Below are 21,830 nucleotides of genomic sequence, written 5' to 3'. Positions count from 1 at the left end.
AAGAGATTTGTTGGATGTCTTTGATCTGTGTGGCTTTATCGTAGACTATCTGCCTTTGAAGAATAAGAAAGATGGTGATGTATAGTGCTGTTGGCACTTATTGATTGATAGTTTTATTCAAATCACTTCTCATTGAGGAAGTAAACTTACAGAGATGACTTCTCCTTCAAATTAAGGGAACAGATTGATTGGTTATTTTCAATCAGTCAGGGGTTCATGGACGAAAGTGATGGCACTGAAGACGGTCTCATGAAAGTTAAGTAATAAATAATACTTTGTATCAGGGAAGCCATCTATGTGTCATTCATACTTTCACTGCTGCACTTGGTTCTCATGATAGACATCACTAATTAACCAGATCATTCTTTCCTACGTGAACATGGATATAGCCTTACACTCTGTCTAAGCATATTATAGTTAGTCACTATAACTTAACTGGATATGTTACTTAAGTTGAAATGGATTTGCCCTTCTTGCTTTGGGCAAGGTCATTGTATATGCCAAATGACCTTCCATCTCACAGATGCTACACTACATACAACCTATAAGGAAGGTATTTTATAGGAGGAAATTCTGTGTCTCAGAGGGATTTAAGTAACTTACCAAAGTCACAAGCTGGTAATAGGAATAATTCAATTCTTCTTATGACAAGATTAGTATTATATTCTTTATAGTTGCTTAAATAATTAGCTCTGGATGTGTGCCTCAGAAGTCCTAAAAATAGTTAGCAAATAGTAAAAGAAAATTCAAGTTGTGTTGGGTGAAGTTCTTGTTCCAGGGTCATAGCAAGGTGGCACTGAGGTTTAGTGTTGATTGTAATTAAAACAGACTGTCATCTACTTAAGGTAGATGCGAAATGGAACCTAATGGAATGTTCCCAAATGGAACGTAACATGCTCCTGAAACTCCATTCCCCATCAACACTTCCATGAAGACACATTTCACCTCCATAGTGATTGGAATCCCAGTGATATTTCTTTAGATTTGAGGAGTCCTTTTATTTCTTATAATGCTAGTCACCACTGATGAACCAAGAAATCAGTTTGTAGCTCTTAATGAAAAAAGATTCATCAGATCATTTATTGTTACATTGGAAATCCACAGCAGTGCTTGTAGGTGGTAAGAAACAAAAAAAGGACATTAAAGTTTGGAGGGTTAATGACAAGGGCAGATTAGATGTGCTTGATTCAAAAAAGGCCAATACATGCACTGAAGAGAAATATTACCTTTTCAGTTTCAAAGGAGACTGGTTCCACAGCAACCCAGTGAAGACTCCGCTCTCCTAACCCTCTGTCTTCCAGGTCCTATTCTCCCCTTGCCTTTTGCACATAGTTGGTGAGTAGCAGAAGGATACTGTGTTTTCCAAACAATCTGGGCAAAAATCCCCCCACCTCATAATCCAGCATTTAGAAGATTAGATGTTCATTCTTTTAAAATATTTTAACAGATATTCCCAAGTTTTGTATATTTTCATAATGACAAAATCCACTCTTTATTTTCCTTAACAAACTGAAAAATGCCATACAAACAACGTGGAATCAGCAAAGGGCTAACATATATAGCCAATTTGATCTTCCCTATCTTCCCAGGTGCTGCAGGTGGTAAAGGACCTGCCTGCCAGTGCAGGAGACATAAGAAACCTGGGTCTAGTCCCTGGGGCAGGAAGATCCCCTGGAGGAGGGCATGGCAACCTACTCCAGTATTCTTGCCTGCAGAATCCTGATGGACACAGGTGCCTGAGGGGGCCACAGTCCATAGAGTCGCACAGAGTTGGACGTGACTGAGGCTACTTAGCACACATGCACACATACTTCATCGTTACTTCTCCAGAATCCTTGTCCAAAGCACTTTTCTTCTCCATTATCACTAATTAAAAAAACAATGTCTTAGAATAAACATGATATTTCAAAAGGCATCCTATTATTCTTCTCTAGAACACACTTTCTTTCTCATGCTATTTTCTTAATATGAACTCTGGCTAGGAAGAAAGCCCTATGATCAATAACCCATCCTCTTAAAGCAGCATGTAGATCTCTGAGTACATGTTCATTGAATCAAGTGGTTATTTGACTCTACAATTGTGTATTGAACATGTAGCTTAAGAATTTTCTATCTTGAAGAGGATGACACTTACGTAAGTGTGCAAAATATGGTATATACCATGTTTTTATGCTGATGAGTCAATATCATTTCCATATAGTTTTAATGAATCTTTTCTAAAAGAATTATTTGTAGAAATGGCTTGCTTAAAAATCAGTTATGTGAAAATTAAGATCCTCTCTGCATCTCATTCTGCTAGAAATCAACAAATTTGAAAATTAATATCTTTATTATTCACAATCTTCTTCCCTTAAAGAGATGGAAATGGAAATTTAATTTTAGAAGATGAGATTTGCTAATTGATCTCTCTAGAGTGAGCTATTGAGGAAATGAAAATATAAATAGGTTAAAGAAAAGGACATGCTGCAATGAAAATTTATGAAAATGCATATTATTCACAGCTCTATTACATATTCCAAGAACTTGCGTTAATTCATTCCTATGGCTTTTAAGACCTCTCTCAAAGTAAAGATCATATTTGTTTATGTCAGCATTATTGTTTTTATTAGTTGTTATGTGAACATTGGAACTAAACATTCTTTTGAAACAAATGTTAATTTTCTCCAGATCCAGAAATCCTAATACAAAGAAATAAAATCCAAGGCTTTGTATGTACATGAATGCATAAAAGTCTTTAATTTCTGGGAGACTGAACAATAGGAAGGGGTATACTGTCACTGATCTAATGGTCAGTGTGCTCTTTGAGGATCCCTCTTTTCACTTTCATGCACTGGAGAAGGAAATGGCAACCCACTCTGGTGTTCTTGCCTGGAGAATCCCAGGGACTGGGGGGCCTGGTGGGCTGCCATCTACGGGGTCGTACAGAGTCGGACACGACTGAAGTGACTTAGCAGCAGCAGCAGCTGGGAAACTGGCATATAGTCTTCAAAATCAGAAACATCTTAAACTCTCCCTTGTGTGTGTGTGCTTAGTCCTGTCTGACTCTTTGCGACCGCATGGACTATGGCTTGCCAGGCTCCTCTGCCCATGGAATTTTCCAGGCAAGTATCCTGGAGTGGGTTGCCATTTCCTATTCCAGGCGATCTTCATGACTCAGAGATCAAGCCTGTATCTACTTCCATTTTCTGCATTTGCAGGCAGATTCTTTACCACTGTGTCACCTGGGAAGCCCTAAACTCTCCCTTATACTATAGCTCTTAAAGAGCAGAGGGGAGAGAAATAAATACGTAATATTCACACATTAACTAGAGGGAGCTACAAAACTATCTTTTGAGCAGCAGGTAAATCAGTAAATGTTTCTTTTGTTGAAGAATAGATTCAGTTCAGTTCAGTTCAGTTGCTCAGTGCTGTCCGACTCTTTGCAACCCCATGGACTGCAGCATGCCAGGCCTCCCTCTCCATTGCCAACTCCTGGAATTTACTCAAACTCAAAGGCAATGGCACCCCACTCCAGTACTCTTGCCTGGAAAATCCCATGGATGGAGGAGCCTGGTGGGCTGCAGTCCATGGGGTCGCGAAGAGTCGGACACAACTGAGTGACTTCACTTTCCCTTTTCACTTTCATGCATTGGAGAAGGAAATGGTGGCCCACTCCAGTGTTCTTGCCTGGTGAATCCCAGGGATGGGGGAGCCTGGTGGGCTGCCATCTATGGGGTTGCGCAGAGTCGGACATGACTGAAGTGACTTAGCAGCAGCATGCCCATTGAGTTGGTAATGTCATCCAACCATCTCATCCCCTTCTCCACCTGCCTTCAATCTTTCCCAGCATCAGGGTCTTTTCAAAATGAGTCAGTTCTTCGCATCAGGTGGCCAAAGTATTGGAGTATCAGCTTCAGCATTAGTCCTTCCAATGAATATTCAAGACTGATTTCCTTTAGGATGAACTGGTTGGATTTCCTTGCAGTCCAAGGGATTCTCAAGAGTCTTCTCCAATACCACAGTTCAAAAGCATCAATTCTTTGGCGCTCAGCTTTCTTTACAGTCCAACTCTCACATCCATACATGACTACTGGAAAAACCATAGCCTTGACTAGACAGACCTTTTTTGGCAAAGAAATGTCTCTGCTTTTTAAAATGCTGTCTAGGTTGGTCATAACTTTTCTTCCAAGGAGCAAGCATCTTTTAATTTCATGGCTGCAGTCATTATCTGCAGTGATTTTGGAGCCCCCCAAAATAAAGTCTGTCACTGTTTCCATTGTTTCCCCATTATTTGCCATGAAGAATAGAGTGGCTTTCGTATTTACTGTCTAGATTGACTGAGAGAAAAAAAAGAGAAAACACACATACCTAACCTACAGCTGCCTGAGTCTTATCATCTTCTTGATCCAATTGGGAGTTTGTATGCTTACTTTCAAGACTCTCTAGCTTTCTGTTCTTATGTATCACTTTGAGGATCTGTAAAGCAGATGTTCTTCTGGTATAAATCCATGTGCCTTGAATTATTTTAGCCGCTCTCAGTAAATCATTCCTCTCCAATCCATTTCCAGGAAGCACTCCTTGTGGAAAATGTGAACACAGTTGACGACTATACATCAGGGAGTAAGATAGAGTGAATCAGAAGTCAGCTGTAGGGCATTTGCCTCCGGTCCTCAGTGTCCCCACTAGCACCACACATATCTTTGATCTTTGAGATGAATTAATTAAAAAAAAATAGTCTTTCACACTTAAAGAAGAGAAGAACTTAGAGGCTAAGTGATTTATCCAAGGTACCTTAGGAGAGAATTCACAAATGGTCTGTTTTGAGGTGGAGGCTGCTGTGACCTGTGTGTCCCCTTACCTGCAGGGGACATCCCATAGAAAGGACATGTGCTGCCGACAGCTGCCATCATTGCATCTCACCCAGGGGGACTGATCAAGAAGGAAGATCTTGCCCATCGTTGTCTTACACTATCAGCAGACTGTCCATTCCTTTGCTTGCATGACCACCCTAGTCCCACATAACCCACTTTTAAGGGAATTTTCCTTCAGGGCAGAAAATGGATATTTTCTGCTGAAGATTTTAGAACTCATGGGAACAAAGTCACTCTCTGGGTTGGCCAGATATACTCCTTACTTGCTAGAAAATGATGTGACTCTTAATTTCATTTTCCCAGCGTGACTCTTGCCACTGTCTGCCGGGTGCCCTGGAAAACCTAATTAGACACAGGGGGTGAACATTTTGCTTTCACTCAAGAGAATATTCCTCCTGGATAAATCACTCTGGGACCCTGAAAAATAATGATGTTTGACTGGCTTGATTTTTAAAGGACTGAAAGAGCCCTCAGATTGTTTGGATTTATTTGATACTTCAACACAGGATACAATCCATAAGATATATGGTTGGAAAATCTCTTTCTTGAGGGGAATTTTTATTTTAAACAAGTGTTCTAAACAACAAGGCTAGGTTTGATCAAAATTATGAGTGCAGCTATGTATCCTATCCCAGGTTCCTATAGTTCCTTTTATATGATGAGAGAGTCAATTTTCCCTCTTCCCTCCTTATAAAATGAAGATTTTAAAGATGATCCTGTCCTTTGGCAAGAGATACCCAGGATACGTTATTTGAAAAGCTAGCTTATACATTTATTTGCCTGAATCTTTTTGTATATTCATTGCATGCAGGTCTCTTCCATATGAGTAGGTACTTTGGAAGGATTGTAGTTGTGGGTGGCCACAGAAACTGTCTACTCTAACTCACTGTGTCAGCTTGGGACCCACCCTTCTCTTGTGCAGCTACAGACTGTGTTTGGCAGACCCTGACCTCTCAGCCCTGCTTGACTGAAAGGAGATGGCTCCTTTGCTTAGGTTTAGCCCCACCCAGCATGTGATCTGGTACTGAACAGACCAAAGAACGCATGGGGAGTCTCATTTTCCAGCAGTGAGTACAATCCAAGTTATGTTTATGCAGTCTGGTATTCAGTGTGATTAATATAAGTTCAGAGCTACAGCTTCATGGGGTCTCTGCCTTTCCCTAAGTCCTGCCTTATTGGTCTTGTCTCAGGTTTTGGTTTAGTATCTCAGTTTCCTTGCAGAAATTGGGAGACTGATTCAACTCTTGCTTGCTTAGTCGAAGCTCTTCCTTTCTCTAGTGATTGACTCTGTGAGGAACCTGAATTCTGTCCTCAGCATCACCTAGTTCAGAGCCCAGTGAACTGATCTCTACCTCCTGTTTGCCCTGCACTGACTGATGATATTTTCATTCCAACTGTTTTCAAAAATTGCTTGGAACCCATGTTTGAGCCTTTAAACTTTGTGCATCAAATTAAATTGACTTAGATGTTGATGCCAAATTTTGTGAAGTCCAAGCTCACTCACACTCAGAAGAATGTTTTGGGCTGGTGGATGACCCTCTTACCCACCTGCAGAAGCTGATCATACACAGTCTGCTCTTTCCTCCTCTTTTCAAACTCTGACATTCCAGTGTACCTGGAGGGCAAATCCTCCGAACTTCACTAATTCTTCAGTCTTTTTTTGGTGCACACTTCTGTTCTTGCCTCAATGTCTAAGATGAGATCAGTTGTAAACAGGCTGCTATTGAGAGAGAAAAGGGAAGAAACGCAATAAATGATTGTATCTAGAAAGTATCACAGTGGAGGTAAGAAAAGCAGGTTCTTGTCTCATTTCTTCTACTTAGTTAATAAAGAACTCTGGGCATATAGTGGGTGGGTCCCCCACTTGCACCCCTGGAGGAGGGCATGGCAACTCACTCCAGTATTCTTGCCTAGAAAGTCTTCAGGGACAGAGGAGCTTGCTGGGCTACAGTCCATAGGGTAAGCAAAGACTCCGACATGCCTGAAGTGACTTAGCATGCATGCACACCCCTCCTTGCAAAACTGGTCTTACTAGCTGCAAACATGATACTTGTCTAATTGACCCACCTTGTTTGGAAAGAGTGACAAACATGTTCTGTAGTACTGTTCAGGCAATACTATACCATGGGCATATTATGATTTGAATGGCCTTCACTGGAAACATGAGGAACACATCTCTCAAGTTCCACGGATACCATCCCAGCCACTTATGCACAGGGACTCTGTATTGGGCATTTCAGGTAGACAGCTGATTGATCCAAATCACTCAACAGCTGAGTCATGCCCCAGCTGCTGAGCAGTTCCACAGGTACACTTGATACTGTTTTCCCACTTGCATGATCTGTGCAGATATTTTTTTGGTGATTATTCTATTTTTATTACTTCTCTGCTCCTAGGGAAATTTCATTGCCTTGTAGACATGAGTAAAACTCAGCCATATGTTGTAAAGTAGATGTAGTTGACTTTCAACTCCTACCTCTCCAACATTTTCCTGCAACAGACAGCCAGAAATAAGTTCATGTTCCTCTGAATTACTGTTGCGCTCAGTCGGCAGCATTCATCTTTGGATTCTCAGTGCCTGGCACGGTGGCTGGAATGATATGAACACTCAATAAATGTTGTTGAATGGAGAGATAAATGAATATCCTATTTTTAAAATAAGCTTTTAATGTTAGATCTGTTATAGATCTATAGAAAAGTTGAGAAGACCATATACCAGCATCATCCAGTTTCTGCTATTAGTAACATCTTACAATAATATGTTACATTTGTCACACTTAAATGAACCAAGATCAATATACAATTATTAGTAGAGGTCCATACTTTATTTACATGTCCTTGGTTTTTATTTAATGTCCCTTTTCTGTTCTAAAATCCTACCCAGGATGCCATTACATTCACTCATCATGTCTGCTTAGGCTCCTCTTGACTCTGCTGGTTTCTCAGACTTTCTTTTGCTTTTTACACCCTTGAAGGTTTTGAGGAGTACCTGTCATGTGTTTTGTAGAATGATGCTCCATTTTGGCTTGTCTTCTTTTTACTTGTGATTAGTCTGCTGCAGCTGCTGCTAAGTCGCTTCAGTTGTGTCCAACTCTGTGTGACCCCATAGACGGCAGCCCACTAGGCTCCCCCGTCCCTGGGATTCTCCAGGCAAGGACACTGGAGTGGATTGCCATTTCCTTCTCCAATGCATGAAAGTGAAAAGTGAAAGGGAAGTCACTCAGTCGTGTCCTACTCTTAGCGACCCCATGGACTGCAGCCCACCAGGCTCCTCCGTCCGTGGGATTTTCCAGGAAAGAGGACTGGAGTGGGGTGCCATTGCCTTCTCCATGATTGGTCTAGCGTTATGGTTTTCTTAGAGGAAGACTACAAAGCTCGAGTACCGTTTTCATCACATTATGACAATACACTGTCAACACAACTTATCATTTGATCTTGACCCTGATAATCTGTCTGAGATAGCATTTGTCAGGTTTCTCTGGTGTAAAGTTATTCTTTTCATCCCATCTTTTCATACTGTACTCTTTGAAAGGAAGTCACTGTGTCTAGCCCATTCTTAAGGAGTAGGGAGCTATGCTATGTACCTCCTTGACAGTGAGAGTAAATATAAAAGAATGTGAAATTCTCCTGCATGGGAGAGTTACCTGTTATCCTCATTTTTCTTTATTCAATAATTTACTTAAATAATATGAATTTATGGGTGTTTTCCATTTTTATCCCAATCTACCATTTGTTTTTCACATCTGGATTGAACATTCCTAAGGAAGTAGAACTGATTCTTCCTATCTGTCTCTCTAACTGCCTGACACAGAAAAGATGACCACCAAAATAGACAGTCATTTGTTAATTGAACTAAAATAAGAATTAAGTTCCCAATGTCTGTAATGATATACCAAAACAGCCTCAATCGTCTTTTGATATTACCTTATTATTTTTAACTGCCCTTCTGAAAAAGATGTCAGAAATAGAATGCTCTTTAGAAAAATCTAGTGCCAAACTTGCATTTAGAGATGGTGAAACTTAGGACTGAAGAGAAAATTTATAGGATGAAAACCTACTTTTCCTAACTTCCATTGTAATGCTCTTTAAATCTACTAAAATGTCTAACAAGTCTAATTTACTCAACAGTTGGTTGAATTAGTATCTTTAGGCAAATGCAAGCTATCAAAGAGATTTTCTCTGTTCCGTATTTGTTTTGCAAAGTGAATTTTTGCTTTTAACTCATCTCTGAGGCAGAAATGCAAGGAGTGTGAATGAGCATAGGAAGGACGATGGAGTGATCGATCAGCTGTTAAAGTGGACCAAGTAAGAGACTCTAAAGGCTAGTGCCACTCCACTGGCAGTGGAAAGAGAAGAGTAGATGCATTGAGAGGCATTTTAGAAACAGAATTGTTTTAATCTGTAATCAGTTAACACGGGGGTGAGGAAGTAGGAGATGCCAAAGGTGACCCTGGGATCCCTGGCTTGGGCAGCTAGATGGAAGGTGATATCACTAATCACAACTTCATGGGTTTGGAGAGGAAGATGAACTTGTTAGGTGGGAGATAGTTGTTAGGCTTTTCATACTTCCAGTAGGTATCAGGAAGGAGGTGTGGAACTTAGAAGAGAAATTAAAGTCCAAGGTATTAATCTAAGAATTAATGTCAGTCGGCTGAGGAAGCCATTGGAGGTAGTGAGATCACCTAAGGAAAACAGTGAAAAGACAGGACTGGAACCCAAGTTCAACAGGAATAGAAGATAGAAGAGAAAGAAAAACTGCCAGAGAATCAAGTGTGGAGTGGTGTGTGGAACTCGTTAAGGAGGTATGGTGGATTGATTAAATTCTGCACTGAGCTCAAATCAGATGAGGATTTAAAGGCAGTTGTGAATGACAGTAATCAGGTCATGGATGAGCTTAGCAATAGTCATTCTAGAGGAGAGGTGGAGGACCTTCTGTGAAATGAGAGACACTGGAGAAACAGAGGGCTAAATCAATACATGGCCATTTTCATTTTCATTCGTCCTGGCTCAAATTCCCTTCCTTTGCAAAGGTTGCAGGCAATTACATGAGAAAGGATTCAAGTTAAATAAGAAGAATGTCTTAATTGTTTTTATGAGACATAGGAATAGGTTAATGGGCTTTTTGAATCTCTCATTTGGGGAGAGTTTTAAGAGTAAAGATGTAGCTATTTTAAACTGGAGTAAGTTAGTCTTACATGAATGAGAAATGTTTCTGAATTTCTCTTTAATTCTTTGGCTCTTATTCCATAAGGCTGAACACATTAAAACTTCAAGGAAAGCGTTTTAGTTTTGCAGTGTGCTTAAAGGATAAATTTTCCCTGTCTGAAAATATTGAATTTGCTAACAGTTGATTTATTCAGAGGTCTCTGAATATTTTAGTATGCAATCAATCGTACTTTTAATAAGCCATAAACCATGTTTACTGCCTTATTTATTGAATTTAATCAAAGTGACTTGATGGCTAACTAGTACAGTGCTCTCAACAGGCCTCAGACACTGGGTCTAATTACTGGAGACAATAATATAGCAAGAGGATAAGATGATTTTATTCTTGAAAAATAGAAAAAGAGCAGAGCCAAGTCAACAATGTTTTATTTGTTTGTCTGGGAGCAGAGTTGGTCTGGAAGATACAAGGCCAACGTTGTGAAAACGCTCCTGTGGCTCGTCTTCTCTTTTAAGCAGGTGCAAGTGACACCTGATTTCTATTAAAGAATAGCCTTCACAGCTCCTCACAGCCTCACTGCTGTGTCTGCCCAGAGGTGTAAACAGATTCAAAGGTCATCTGCTCTTAATATCCCATTTTTCTCCTCTTGGAGCCCTTTCTGTTGAAGTTACAGGCATTAAAATGAAGCAGCTCCCCAGTCAATCTGAGAAAATCAAAAGAGCCCTTATACCCGCTACAGAGCCTTTCAGAATCCTCTGGGTCTTAACACTGCAAATGATTTGATTATCTTTGGTTCTACTTGCAATATTGATGGGAGTTAGAGGTGGCGGGAAGAGTCGAACTGTGCTTTATGTCTCCTTGTAGTCACATAGATCAGGGTCAGTTACATCCCTATCACCTGCAGGAAAGATTCCCCGTCATCTTTGTAAAAACAAAATGCATTGCGAAAACTTTTATAGACCCAAAGAGAGCTTTGAAAACATGAGCTGGCACAGTAATAATTTGGTTTTCATGAAGCAGTTTTCTTTGGTGAATAAATAGCACTGTGTTTACACACAGAATGAAGATCACTGAAAATCCCTTTATTTGGTTTTGACAAGTTCACTGAAAAATTGACAAGAGAAGCATTTATTTTAGATAGTGCTGACCAATCCAGTCAAGATCCTGCTGAACTAAATTTTAGGTTTTGTTTCATACAAATGTACACCCACAGGCTGGGGAAGGGAAGTTGTTTTCAGTAGTTTTTAATATTTACTCATCAACCACCCATAGATGAATTGTTTTCTGAACTATATAAGCTTTAGGTTAGAGGAGACTGTAGCATGGAGGATCAAGTTGGTATTGGGAGGGTGTCACATTGTGTACCTGGGGTGAGCCCTTCAATAGCAGAGAAATATACATCCTAGCAAACACCGCACTGTTCCACTCCCACCTGCGACCACGTGATTCCATGTTGTAGAAAGAAGTTCAGTGAAGAGAAGCCATGGAATCTAGAGGGTGAGGATTGTGAAGCACAGCTTCTCTGTTTTTAGGGATTTCACACTGTGTGCCGTCCCATAGTACTCACTGTATCTGGAGAGGGAGCAGAAGGCATACATGGCCCTGAGCCTCGAGGTTTCCTGTGAAAGTGTCTGCCACTGGATTGCCTCTGATTCCAGACGGGCTTCTGTGTCCTCCATCGGCACATATCTGTGCTTGTGTACAGGGAAGGGAGAGACAGGTATTATGGCCCTGAGAAAAATTAAGACTCCTCCTCCACTCAAAACGTAGAACTTTGCTGGGAGATCCATACTTTCTTAGGGAAAGTAGAAAGATAAAATGAAAATGAATTTTATGTCATTTTATTCTGAAAACACATTTATGTTTCCTAACTTCTATAGCAACACAATAACTTTGACATAACAGTTATATTATACAGAAGCAAATGTGATTTAACTAAAATAGCATTGTACTAGCTTTGAACAAAGCAAACATTTGACAAAAGATAGAAGACAGAGAAAAATTCTTTTTTCTTGTCCCATCTAAATCATAGCACATGGGAAATAGAAAATGCCTTTAGCAAGAAGAGTAATGAACTAATAAATGAAAAAAATACTACTGAATTGCAAAATCTTTCATGAATACAGATATTCCCCAAACAGGAATTATATCTAAGCTCTTTTTACTTTCCGAAGTGCCTAGCCTTTGGTGTGTGTTCAGTAAATACTTTTTTGAATGGATAAAATGCATTCCAATGTCTTAATGATGTTTTACTTGCTTAGGGGAACTTTCTCAGGACAAATTCCTTTCACATGCCAAAGGGAGATTGGGAATGAGATTATAGGGTGCAAAGGAATAGGGCTCAAACAAGGAAAGAGGGGCAGGAGCAGGGCGTGAACAGGAGGCAAGGTGTTCTAGGAGGCTTGTGTTTTTGTTGAGGGGGCTCAAATCCAAGAACCTCATGATGTGAAACCAGATGACTGTTGAAGACGTGATGCCCAGTAGCTCAAGCATATAGATGGTCATTTGGACCCATTTCATCCTGAAGAGTCCTCTTCAAGCCCTGAGTATTCTGATAATAAAATCAGTTTGGAGACCCTAACTAATCTACCAACTCTCACAGCACCTGAATTTCAGCACTGGCTTGGGAAAAATAGGATTTCAGGGTCAAGGGGGAATTTTCCAGCGTCATTCCCAAATATCTGCTATTTAATAAACTTTTCTCTGGCATTTAGATTCTATTCTATTTATATTCTATTCTATTTAATAGGACTTCATGAAACTTAAAACTAGAATGTGTGTGTTAGTCACTCAAGGCAATGGCACCCCACTCCAGTACTCTTGCCTGGAAAATCCCATGGACGGAGGAGCCTGGTAGGCTGCAGTCCATGGGGTCGCTAAGATTTGGACAGGACTGAACGACTTCACTTTCACTTTTCACTTTCATGCATTGGAGAAGGAAATGGCAACCCACTCCAGTGTTCTTGCCTAGAGAATCTCAGGGACAGGGGAGCCTGGTGGGCTGCTGTCTGTGGGGTCACACAGAGTCGGACACGACTTAAGTGACTTAGCATAGCATAGCATAGACTGTAGCCCACCAGGCTCCTTTGTCTGTGGAATTCTCTAGGCAAGAATATTGGAATGGGTTGCCATTTCCTTCTCCAGGGTATCTTCCTGACCAAGGGATTGAACCCAAGTCTCCTGCATTGCAGGCAGATTTTTTTTTACCATCTGAGCTACAGGGAATTCCTGAAGCCTTCAAAGTTTTGCCCAAATCTCACTTGGGGAGATAGTAAGACAAAGGCAGAGAAGACATTTATGTTTAACAGAGGCAGCAGACAGGACTTGTCTGCTATGTACAGTACATTAATGTGTTCCAGATTTCTAAAAATCTCTGCTGATTAATCAAGGAACATGAGTCTGCTTTACTCTCCTGGTGTGTGCGTGCTAAGTCGCTTCAGTCGTGTCCCACTCTTTGTGACCCTATGGCCTGTTGGCCACCGGGCTCCTCTGTCCAGGTAGGTGCTTGTAGAAGAGGGAAAAGGCTCTTCATGTCCATCTTCTAGCTATAGCCTTCTCTTTCTTCCTTTTAGTCCTTCTGCCTCCTTTCCCACCTTTCATTCATTCCTAAACATTTTTCTAAGAACCTATCGTGAAGATGTTAGATGAGCTGATGTATATGGGACACAATCCCTGCCTTCATGGAAACAGCGATGCAAATGAATGTTCAAATAAGGCCCGGCTGTGTTATGTCCTTCGTGTGCAGTGGGCTTGTAGAGAGGAAGTTGAGAGGGCAGGAGGAGCACTTTGTGGAAGCGCTCTAACACAAAGGGTGGGCACATGGACAGTGGGGGTAAGGGAGCAGCTGGACATTTTGTGTACATGAGCTAGGGTTTTCTTAACAAAGAAATGAGAAAGAATGCTCAGTTCAGGACTCTGGCATCCTGTACAAACTAGGAAGGCTTATGTTGAGTATATTTCAGAGGAAATAAATTCAAAATGCAAAAGAGGAGAAGCTAACTTTGTAATAGGGGCTATGCAGATTTCATCTTTATTATTGTAGTTAGCTCTCACAATAACCTTAAAAGACATGAATTCCCCATATTTCTTTTCAGTTGTAGAAACAAAGGCTTAGGGGGAGATTTACGCATTGTCTAAGTTAAACTCTGACTGTAAACACAGGTCTGTCTGATGTTCACATTTCTTTGGGAGTAAGGAGCTTGCAAAAAGTGATAGAGGAATCTGAAGAAAAAAAAAAAGATTAGACAAGGACTTGTTTTGTGCGTCATCTCACAATGCTAGGATATGACAGAAATGGCTTTCTTATTACCAGTACTCTATTATACACAACAAATCCCATTATAATAAAAATTAGGCACTTTCCTCTAGTATCTTTCAGAGTAGTCAAACAATTCATTTTCCATAGCAGTCTTCAAACTTAACCAAATCCTATCCATCCCAGAGCAGATTCAGATATGACTAGATATCCTCCAAATTAAACAGATCATAACCAGCCTAGGAAACGCAGTTATAAACCCAATCTAAATCAAATTTCATATATGCCTTTTACCAATAAATAAGGTGAACCATTTACTGCTTTTCCAAACAGTTAATTGAATATTTCAGAAGAATTTCTAATTGCAGTGTTATTGTCTTGCCATTCCTTAGTGTTTAGCCCTCTAATTTGAGATCTACTGGAGGGCAACATTTGCAAATTAGAAAGTAATTGAAATCTACTGCTGAATAAATTGATATTTACTGCTACATAAAATTAGCTGAATCATTTCAAATGAAATCTTTTTTTTTTTTTTTCTCACTTCACTGCCTTCTTGTTTTTCTTTGATGGAATTGTGGTTGGAGATGATCCTCAGAAAAAGCATATTCTCTGCTTTACTGTATTCCCAAATAAGCAGTAGTAGGAAAGGAATGAGGACATTGCTGGGGAATCATAGACTATTGTAGTTCTCCACAATGAAGTCCTTCTCACTTCCCTGATTTTCAGCCAATCTGAATTAAAGATGTTATTAAGAGACTAACTCCATCTGAAGAGACTTTTAAAAATTAGGTGATTGAAAGATGTGAACAAGAGTAATTTTGTATTTAGACCAGTACAAAAATGAGGCTGAATTCACTGGTGTTGAGTTATTACACTCAAAGTTTAAAAACAAATGAAATCTGCAAAATACCCTATTAAGGGAGGGAAAAGACAAGCCACAGATTGGGAGAAAATATTTGCAAATCACGTATTTGATAAATATTCAGAATATACACATCTAGGACACACACACAAAAACTTCAGTAACTAAGCAAAAAGAAAACAACCCTAGGAAAATGGGCAAAAGTCTGAATAGATACCTCAGCTAGAATGATATACAGATGGAAAATAAGCATGTCACGTGTCATTTGTTGTTAGGGAACAATATCGTTTGTTGTTGTGTAAAGTGAAATCACTCAGTCGTGTCTGACTCTTTGCGACCCCATAGACTGTAGCCCACCAGGCTCCTCTGTCCATGGAATCAAGTCAAGAATCCTAGAGTGGGTTTCCATTTCCTTCTCCAGGGGATCTTTCCTATCCAGGGATCGAACCCGGGTCTCTGGCATTGAAAGCAGATACTTTACATTGAGCCACCAGGGAAGCATTTGTTGTTAGAGAACTGCAAACTGAAACAGCAATTAAACATATATACTAGTACAGAACAAACATGTAAATGAATGTATGGATTGTGGGAGCTATTGATGAAGTAAGAGGTTATTATAGATATGCAGAGGAAGAAGGCTAGAATAATTCATATAGTACTGGACTTCAGGGGGATATATTGATTTGGACTCGTGTTTAGTTTAATATTGATACAGATGGCTAAAATAGCAACACTTATAGATATGTGTATATACATGGCTTAGTATACATGCATGTATTTCTAAGTTCTGTTTGCTGTGAGGGCTTAGGAGCAAAATCATCCCAGTAGCAATAAACACATCCAGAGTCCATATATTGATTTATAATAACATTTTCCAGTAAAAGGAATCAGGGTTCCTTGGAGAAATGGTTAAGTCTAGGGTAGGTGCAGTGAATACACAAGATGAGCTGGGATTATACTGCAGTACCTCAAAGTAAAAAAGTGCTCCTAAAAAAAAGTCTGAGGGGGGTACTTCAAAGGGGTGGAAGAACCATCTGAAAGAGCTCCCAAATGGCTCAAATTTGAACGATTTGAGCAACAAAATAAATAAATAGCATGGCGTTATAAACCAAAATATAAAATAAAGTGCCATGAGTCTATTCCAATATAAAGATTTGATTGAATATATAGTTGAGGCCAACTTCCACGGCAGAATTCCAAATAATTTGTGTAGCTACTGTACGGCCAAGAAGGTAAAGCATAACTGCGTTCCTCTCCTAATTATCTCTTAAGCGTGATCTAAACAAAGTGATTTCCTTCCAAAGTGTATGGACTGAAAAGAGGAGAAGAAGTGTACAGTGTGAGAACTACTACCGCGGCCATGTGATCAAGCTTAAGGTCAAGAGTGGATAGTGTTCACCCTTGATGTAGCACTTCGTTTCTGTGCTCTTTCTTATGAAAACTCCTAATCCCAGTCTAATCATGAGAAAAAGAGACAGACATAAAGTGAGGGGCATTCTATAGAATACCTATTATTCCTCAGAGTCATCAAAAACAGGGAAAGTCTGAGAAACTGTCACAACATAGAAGAGCCTGAGTAGACGTGGTAGCCGAATATAATGTGGTGTCCTGAATGGGATTCTAGAATAGAAAAACAATATTAGGTTAAAGCTAAATGTACGGACTTCAGTTAGCAATACTGTATCAGTATTAGTTGTGACATCAGTATTAGTTTTATTAAAATAAAAGTCTTATTCTGAAAACAAAAAAACAAAAAAGAACTGTGCATGTGACTATAACCTGAATCCAGCACATAAAATGTTTAGGAGGTAATTGTGATAGAATCAATACAAAGGCAAAGGAAGACAGATAAATGTCAAGATGGAGACATCTCCATAACTGTGGAATGACAATGAACACTTTGGTTTTACATCTGGTAGGAGAATGCAATGGCACCCCATTCCAGTACTCTTGCCTGGAAAATCCCATGGCCGGAGGAGCCTGGAAGGCTGCAGTCCATGGGGTCGCTGAGGGTCGGACACGACTGAGCGACTTCACTTTCACTTTTCACTTTCATGCATTGGAGAAGGAAATGGCAACCCACTCCAGTGTTCTTGCCTGGAGAATCCCAGGGACAGGGGAGCCTGGTGGGCTGCTGTCTATGGGGTCGCACAGAGTCGGACACGACTGAAGCGACTTAGCAGCAGCAGCAGCAGGGAACACACTACAAGTTTGAGAATTGTCTTTCACACGTGAAATAGAGTTTCTTTTGATTTTTACTATCAATTCTCTATTCCTAGTCTTTTTAACTATATATATTCCAAAATTACCTTTACATTCTCATTTCCTATTCATTTAAACAAATCTGTTCTCTGGGAAAACTGGTCTACTCATCATCTGCTAGATATGAGTACAAGAAAGACCTTATGCTCAAAGTTGTTCTCCTCCCCTGAATTCACTTTCCTTTTGCAGTTCTAACCATCCAGTAAGAATTCTTTGGTTTTTCTTGATTTCCTCAGCTGAAAGAGATCCCATCTTCTAATTCGCAAAGTTGCTCTCTACTTCTCAAGTCAATCATATAGTACCTTGTATCATGGTATTTTTAAAAATTAATTATTTTTTTGGCTGCCCTGGGTGTTGGTGGTTGCAAGCAGGCTTTCTCTAGTTGCACTGAGTGGGGGCTATTCCCTTGTTGTGGTGTGCAGGCTTATTACTGCAGTTACCTCTCTTATTGCACGTATCATGGTATTTTATGTGTAGCTTCCCTATTGACTATTAAATCCTTTGGGGATGGAGCCCTGATTTGTGCATTTTTGCATTCCCCATGGCTTCCTTCTTAGACATATACAGAAGGTTGATCTAATGAATTTTATCAATGTTGAACAGTCATTTAGTTAAGGGAAAAACTTGAGACTTAAATCAACTGGACTGAATTAAAAAGAAAATTTTAATTATTTATTGTAGAAGTCCTTTGATGGAAAGGGACTTCTACATTTTCCCAACATCTGTTATTACTGTGGTCTCTCCATTTGTAGTTGATGATGCACCGAGTCAATGCATGTCAGATAATGCCTCTTGTGTGTGAGCCATTATTGCAATAATTAATAACAATGGCAGCTCAGTTGATAGGAACTTGGCAATGTGTGTATCCTTATCTTCAAAGCTCCAAATGGTTTGGTATTTGGCTTTTTGTGAAACCATTTAATAGGAAAGTGTGTGTTTAGAATTTGTTCCCAGCTCAAAGACTGACCCTTATCTCTAAAGCCCTTAATGAGAAAGCACCTGACAAATTGACTGGCACACTCCACTCCTCCAAGTAATTTCCCTTCCTGCCAAATGAGTCTCTTACAGCCTCCACTTCTAACTTAGAAACTGTTGAATGATGAATAGTCTGAAGCCAATGTCTGAAGCTTCAGAAAGCTCTCTTCAAAAGGTGATTTCACAAAGAAAAATTAGCTTATTGAAAAGGTGGGAAATTAATCAATTCTTTTTTTTTAATTGTGCCAATTAGCTACTTGATGAGTTTGACTTGACTAAATTGACTGATTGGTTTTGTACTCCACAGCTGCCCAGAAAGGAATCTTCATGATAAACTGGCATGGAGTTCTTTTGTTTAATGAAAAAGAGTCCCACAGAATAGCATTGCAAATATACAAAAATCAAATATGAGTTTTTCACAAGTTTTATTTGAAGCTGCTCATAGAAAGTGTTAGTTGCTCAGTCGTGTATGACTCTTTGTGATCCCATGGATCATAACCCACCAGGTCCCTCTGTCCATGGAATTCTCCAGGCAAGAATACTGCAGAGGGTTGCCATGCCCTCCTCCAGGGATCTTTCCAACCCAGGAATTGAACCTGGCTCTCCCACATTGCAGGCAGGCTCTTTACGGTCTGAGCCACCTGGGAAGCCCGAAAGGAAGCCCATCAGAATGCTACTTATAAGGGCTTCCTAACTAGGATTTCTTAATTTATTTGTAAACTAATTTGTTAAAACCAGGCAGATAGTCAATAAATACTTAAAGTGGATAGAATTAATACTGTGACAAAAATGCAAAATAAAATAGCTGGCCTTATTTCATTGAAAGCAAATTAGAACATAAAGCAAAAATTTTCAATTGAAAAGAATTGATTAAAATGAGACTAGAAAAACTATAATCACTGAACCGAGTGTCCCTATCAAAAGAAGTAATTAGTAGTTTGTTAAGCCACAAAATATTCTATTTATAATAGAAATAATAATTTCAAATAATATGGAAATTTGGGAAATTTTATGTAACCTTTCGGAGAAGGCAATGGCATCCCACTCCAGTACTCTTGCCTGGAAAATCCCATGGACAGAGGAGCCTAGTAGGCTGCAGTCCATGGGGTCGCTAGGAGTCAGACACATCTGAACGACTTCACTTTCACTTTTCACTTTCATGCATTGGAGAAGGAAATGGCAACGCACTCCAGTGTTCTTGCCTGGAGAATTCCAGGGACAGGGGAGCCTGGTGGGCTGCCATCTCTGGGGTCGCACAGAGTCCGACACAACTGAAGAGACTTAGCAGCAGCAGCAGCAGCAGCAGCAGCATGTAACCTTTGAATCATGTGTTCAGAATATTATTTATGGAAAACATTCAAAATATAAGTTAAAAAAATTTTTTTAAATTAGTGGGGAATCAAGAATTGATAATGTGATATGGCATTACTCTTTCAAGAAGCTTGGCTGAAAAGAAGGTGATCACAAAAACAGTATATAAATAGAATTAGAGAGGAAAGGGAGCTTTAAAAAAAAAAGGCCTGTAGAATATGCTTGTTTTAATAAGCTGAAGAATTGTGTTAGTGAAGAAGAGACTGAAGATTAGGAAAGAGAAGGAATAATTGATCAGAGTGGATCAAAAGCAAAGACACAGAGATTGTCCTGGAATAAAATAATGTTTCTGCATCCTTCAGATGGAAGGATGAGGGAAACAAAGGTGAATATATGGATGTTCTTTGAGGTCAAGTGCTTGAGGGAAAGGTGAAGATTTGGGAAAATGGTTAACAAAATCAGAGGGGGAGATAACTGAAGATAAATAAATATATTTCAGAACAAGACTGGAGGCCCATACATTATAGATGCCCTAATTTATATGGTAGCTTTTTGATATTCTCTTGCTATGCCCAACAATTTGGATATAATAACAATAGTGATACTTTATTGTGATAAACACTTATACTAGCTCATTTAGTCTTCACAGGTAGCCTCTGAAATAAACATAATTACTATTTCAGTGAGAAGAAAAGGTTTTGAGGCTAAGAAATTTGCCCAATGTACATAGTTGGTAGGTATTCAAACCAATATTTATTTGAGCCCAACCAATCTGAACTGGCAGGCGGGGCTTCCCTGGTGGCTCAGACAGTAAAGTGTCTGCCTGCAATGCGGGAGACCAGGGTTCTATTCCTGGGTTGGAAAGATTCCCTGGAGAAGGAAATGGCAATCCACTCCAGCACTCTTGCCTGGAAAATCCCATGGACGGAGGAGCCTGATAGGCTATAGTCCATGGGATCGCAAAGAGTCGGACACGACTGAGCGACTTCACTTCACTTCACTTCACTTCACTTCAATCTGAACTGGAGACCCAGCTCATGCTGGGGTGCTTAGGTTTCTGTTTTAAATCAGAGATTTCTATGGTTAAAGGCCAAAAATGACAAGAAGTTTCAGTAATGCAAGGTGATTGAACTGTTCTGTTGGGTTATAAGAATTGTTCATGGGAACAGCCAGGCAGCCAGGCTGAAAAGAAAGTGAGGTCAGGAAGGATGGCCAATTGGTAACACTTGGAAGACCAAGGAACTGATGGCCCATGTCTGGGGAGAAGTTGTGAAAGGGATGAAGGCACAACATCTGTACAGAAAGAGGAGGTTATGAGTAGAGAACAGCATATTGGAAGTTTCTGAGGTGGTACATTTCAGAATGATGTCAGGGTGCAAGCTGTAGCCATTGGTTTGAGTGGCTGGAGTAGATAAAGCAGAGAGGAAATGAAGGACTCAAGATCATATGAGAAGTTAAGAAGTGAAGATGGATTCCAACATCTGTGTGTAAGGGATATTTATTTTTGAATGGTAATTTTCAGTCTGCAGGTATTTATGTCTCTGCCATAAGATAGGTAGAGTTTCGGGCTGTCGGGTGTAGCAATGGGCAAAGCAGACATATCTGCTTCCCTCAGAAGTTTCCATTCTGGTGTCTATATGAGAAAAATTAAGCCAGGAAGGAGAATAGATATTGTCAGGTCAAGGGGTGTGACTGCTATAAAGGGTGGTTAGAAACCAGTGAGGCACCAGGGTGGCTTCAAAGCACTGAGTGATTATCTACAGAGATGAGGGAGTGAGTGGCAGGTGTCAAATTTTGTTAGGGTCTGAAAATAAGGAGTTAGACTTTTGACCAATTAATTTTGAGATGCTCATCAAATGTCAAGAGGACAAACGAGTATTAAGTGCAGGTTGAATATAAGATTCTGGACTTCATATATATATTCAGAAATATGGGCTGGAGAGATAAATTTGAGTTATATAGATGTTACAAAAAATGAATGGGATTTTTAAGGAAGAGAGGGTAGGTAAAGATATGAAATACTCACATAATTCTAGGCAGGGACACCACTAAAAGATCAGGATATGAAAGAAGTACAGCAAAGAGATTTAAAAAAAAGTGACCAGAGAAAAAGGCGAAGAACCAAAAGACTGATGCCGTGTGAAGCATGGG

Source organism: Bos indicus, chromosome 11 (assembly GCF_029378745.1).
Source record: "Bos indicus isolate NIAB-ARS_2022 breed Sahiwal x Tharparkar chromosome 11, NIAB-ARS_B.indTharparkar_mat_pri_1.0, whole genome shotgun sequence".
Taxonomy (NCBI): domain Eukaryota; kingdom Metazoa; phylum Chordata; class Mammalia; order Artiodactyla; family Bovidae; genus Bos; species Bos indicus.
This window is presented reverse-complemented; position numbering follows the sequence as displayed.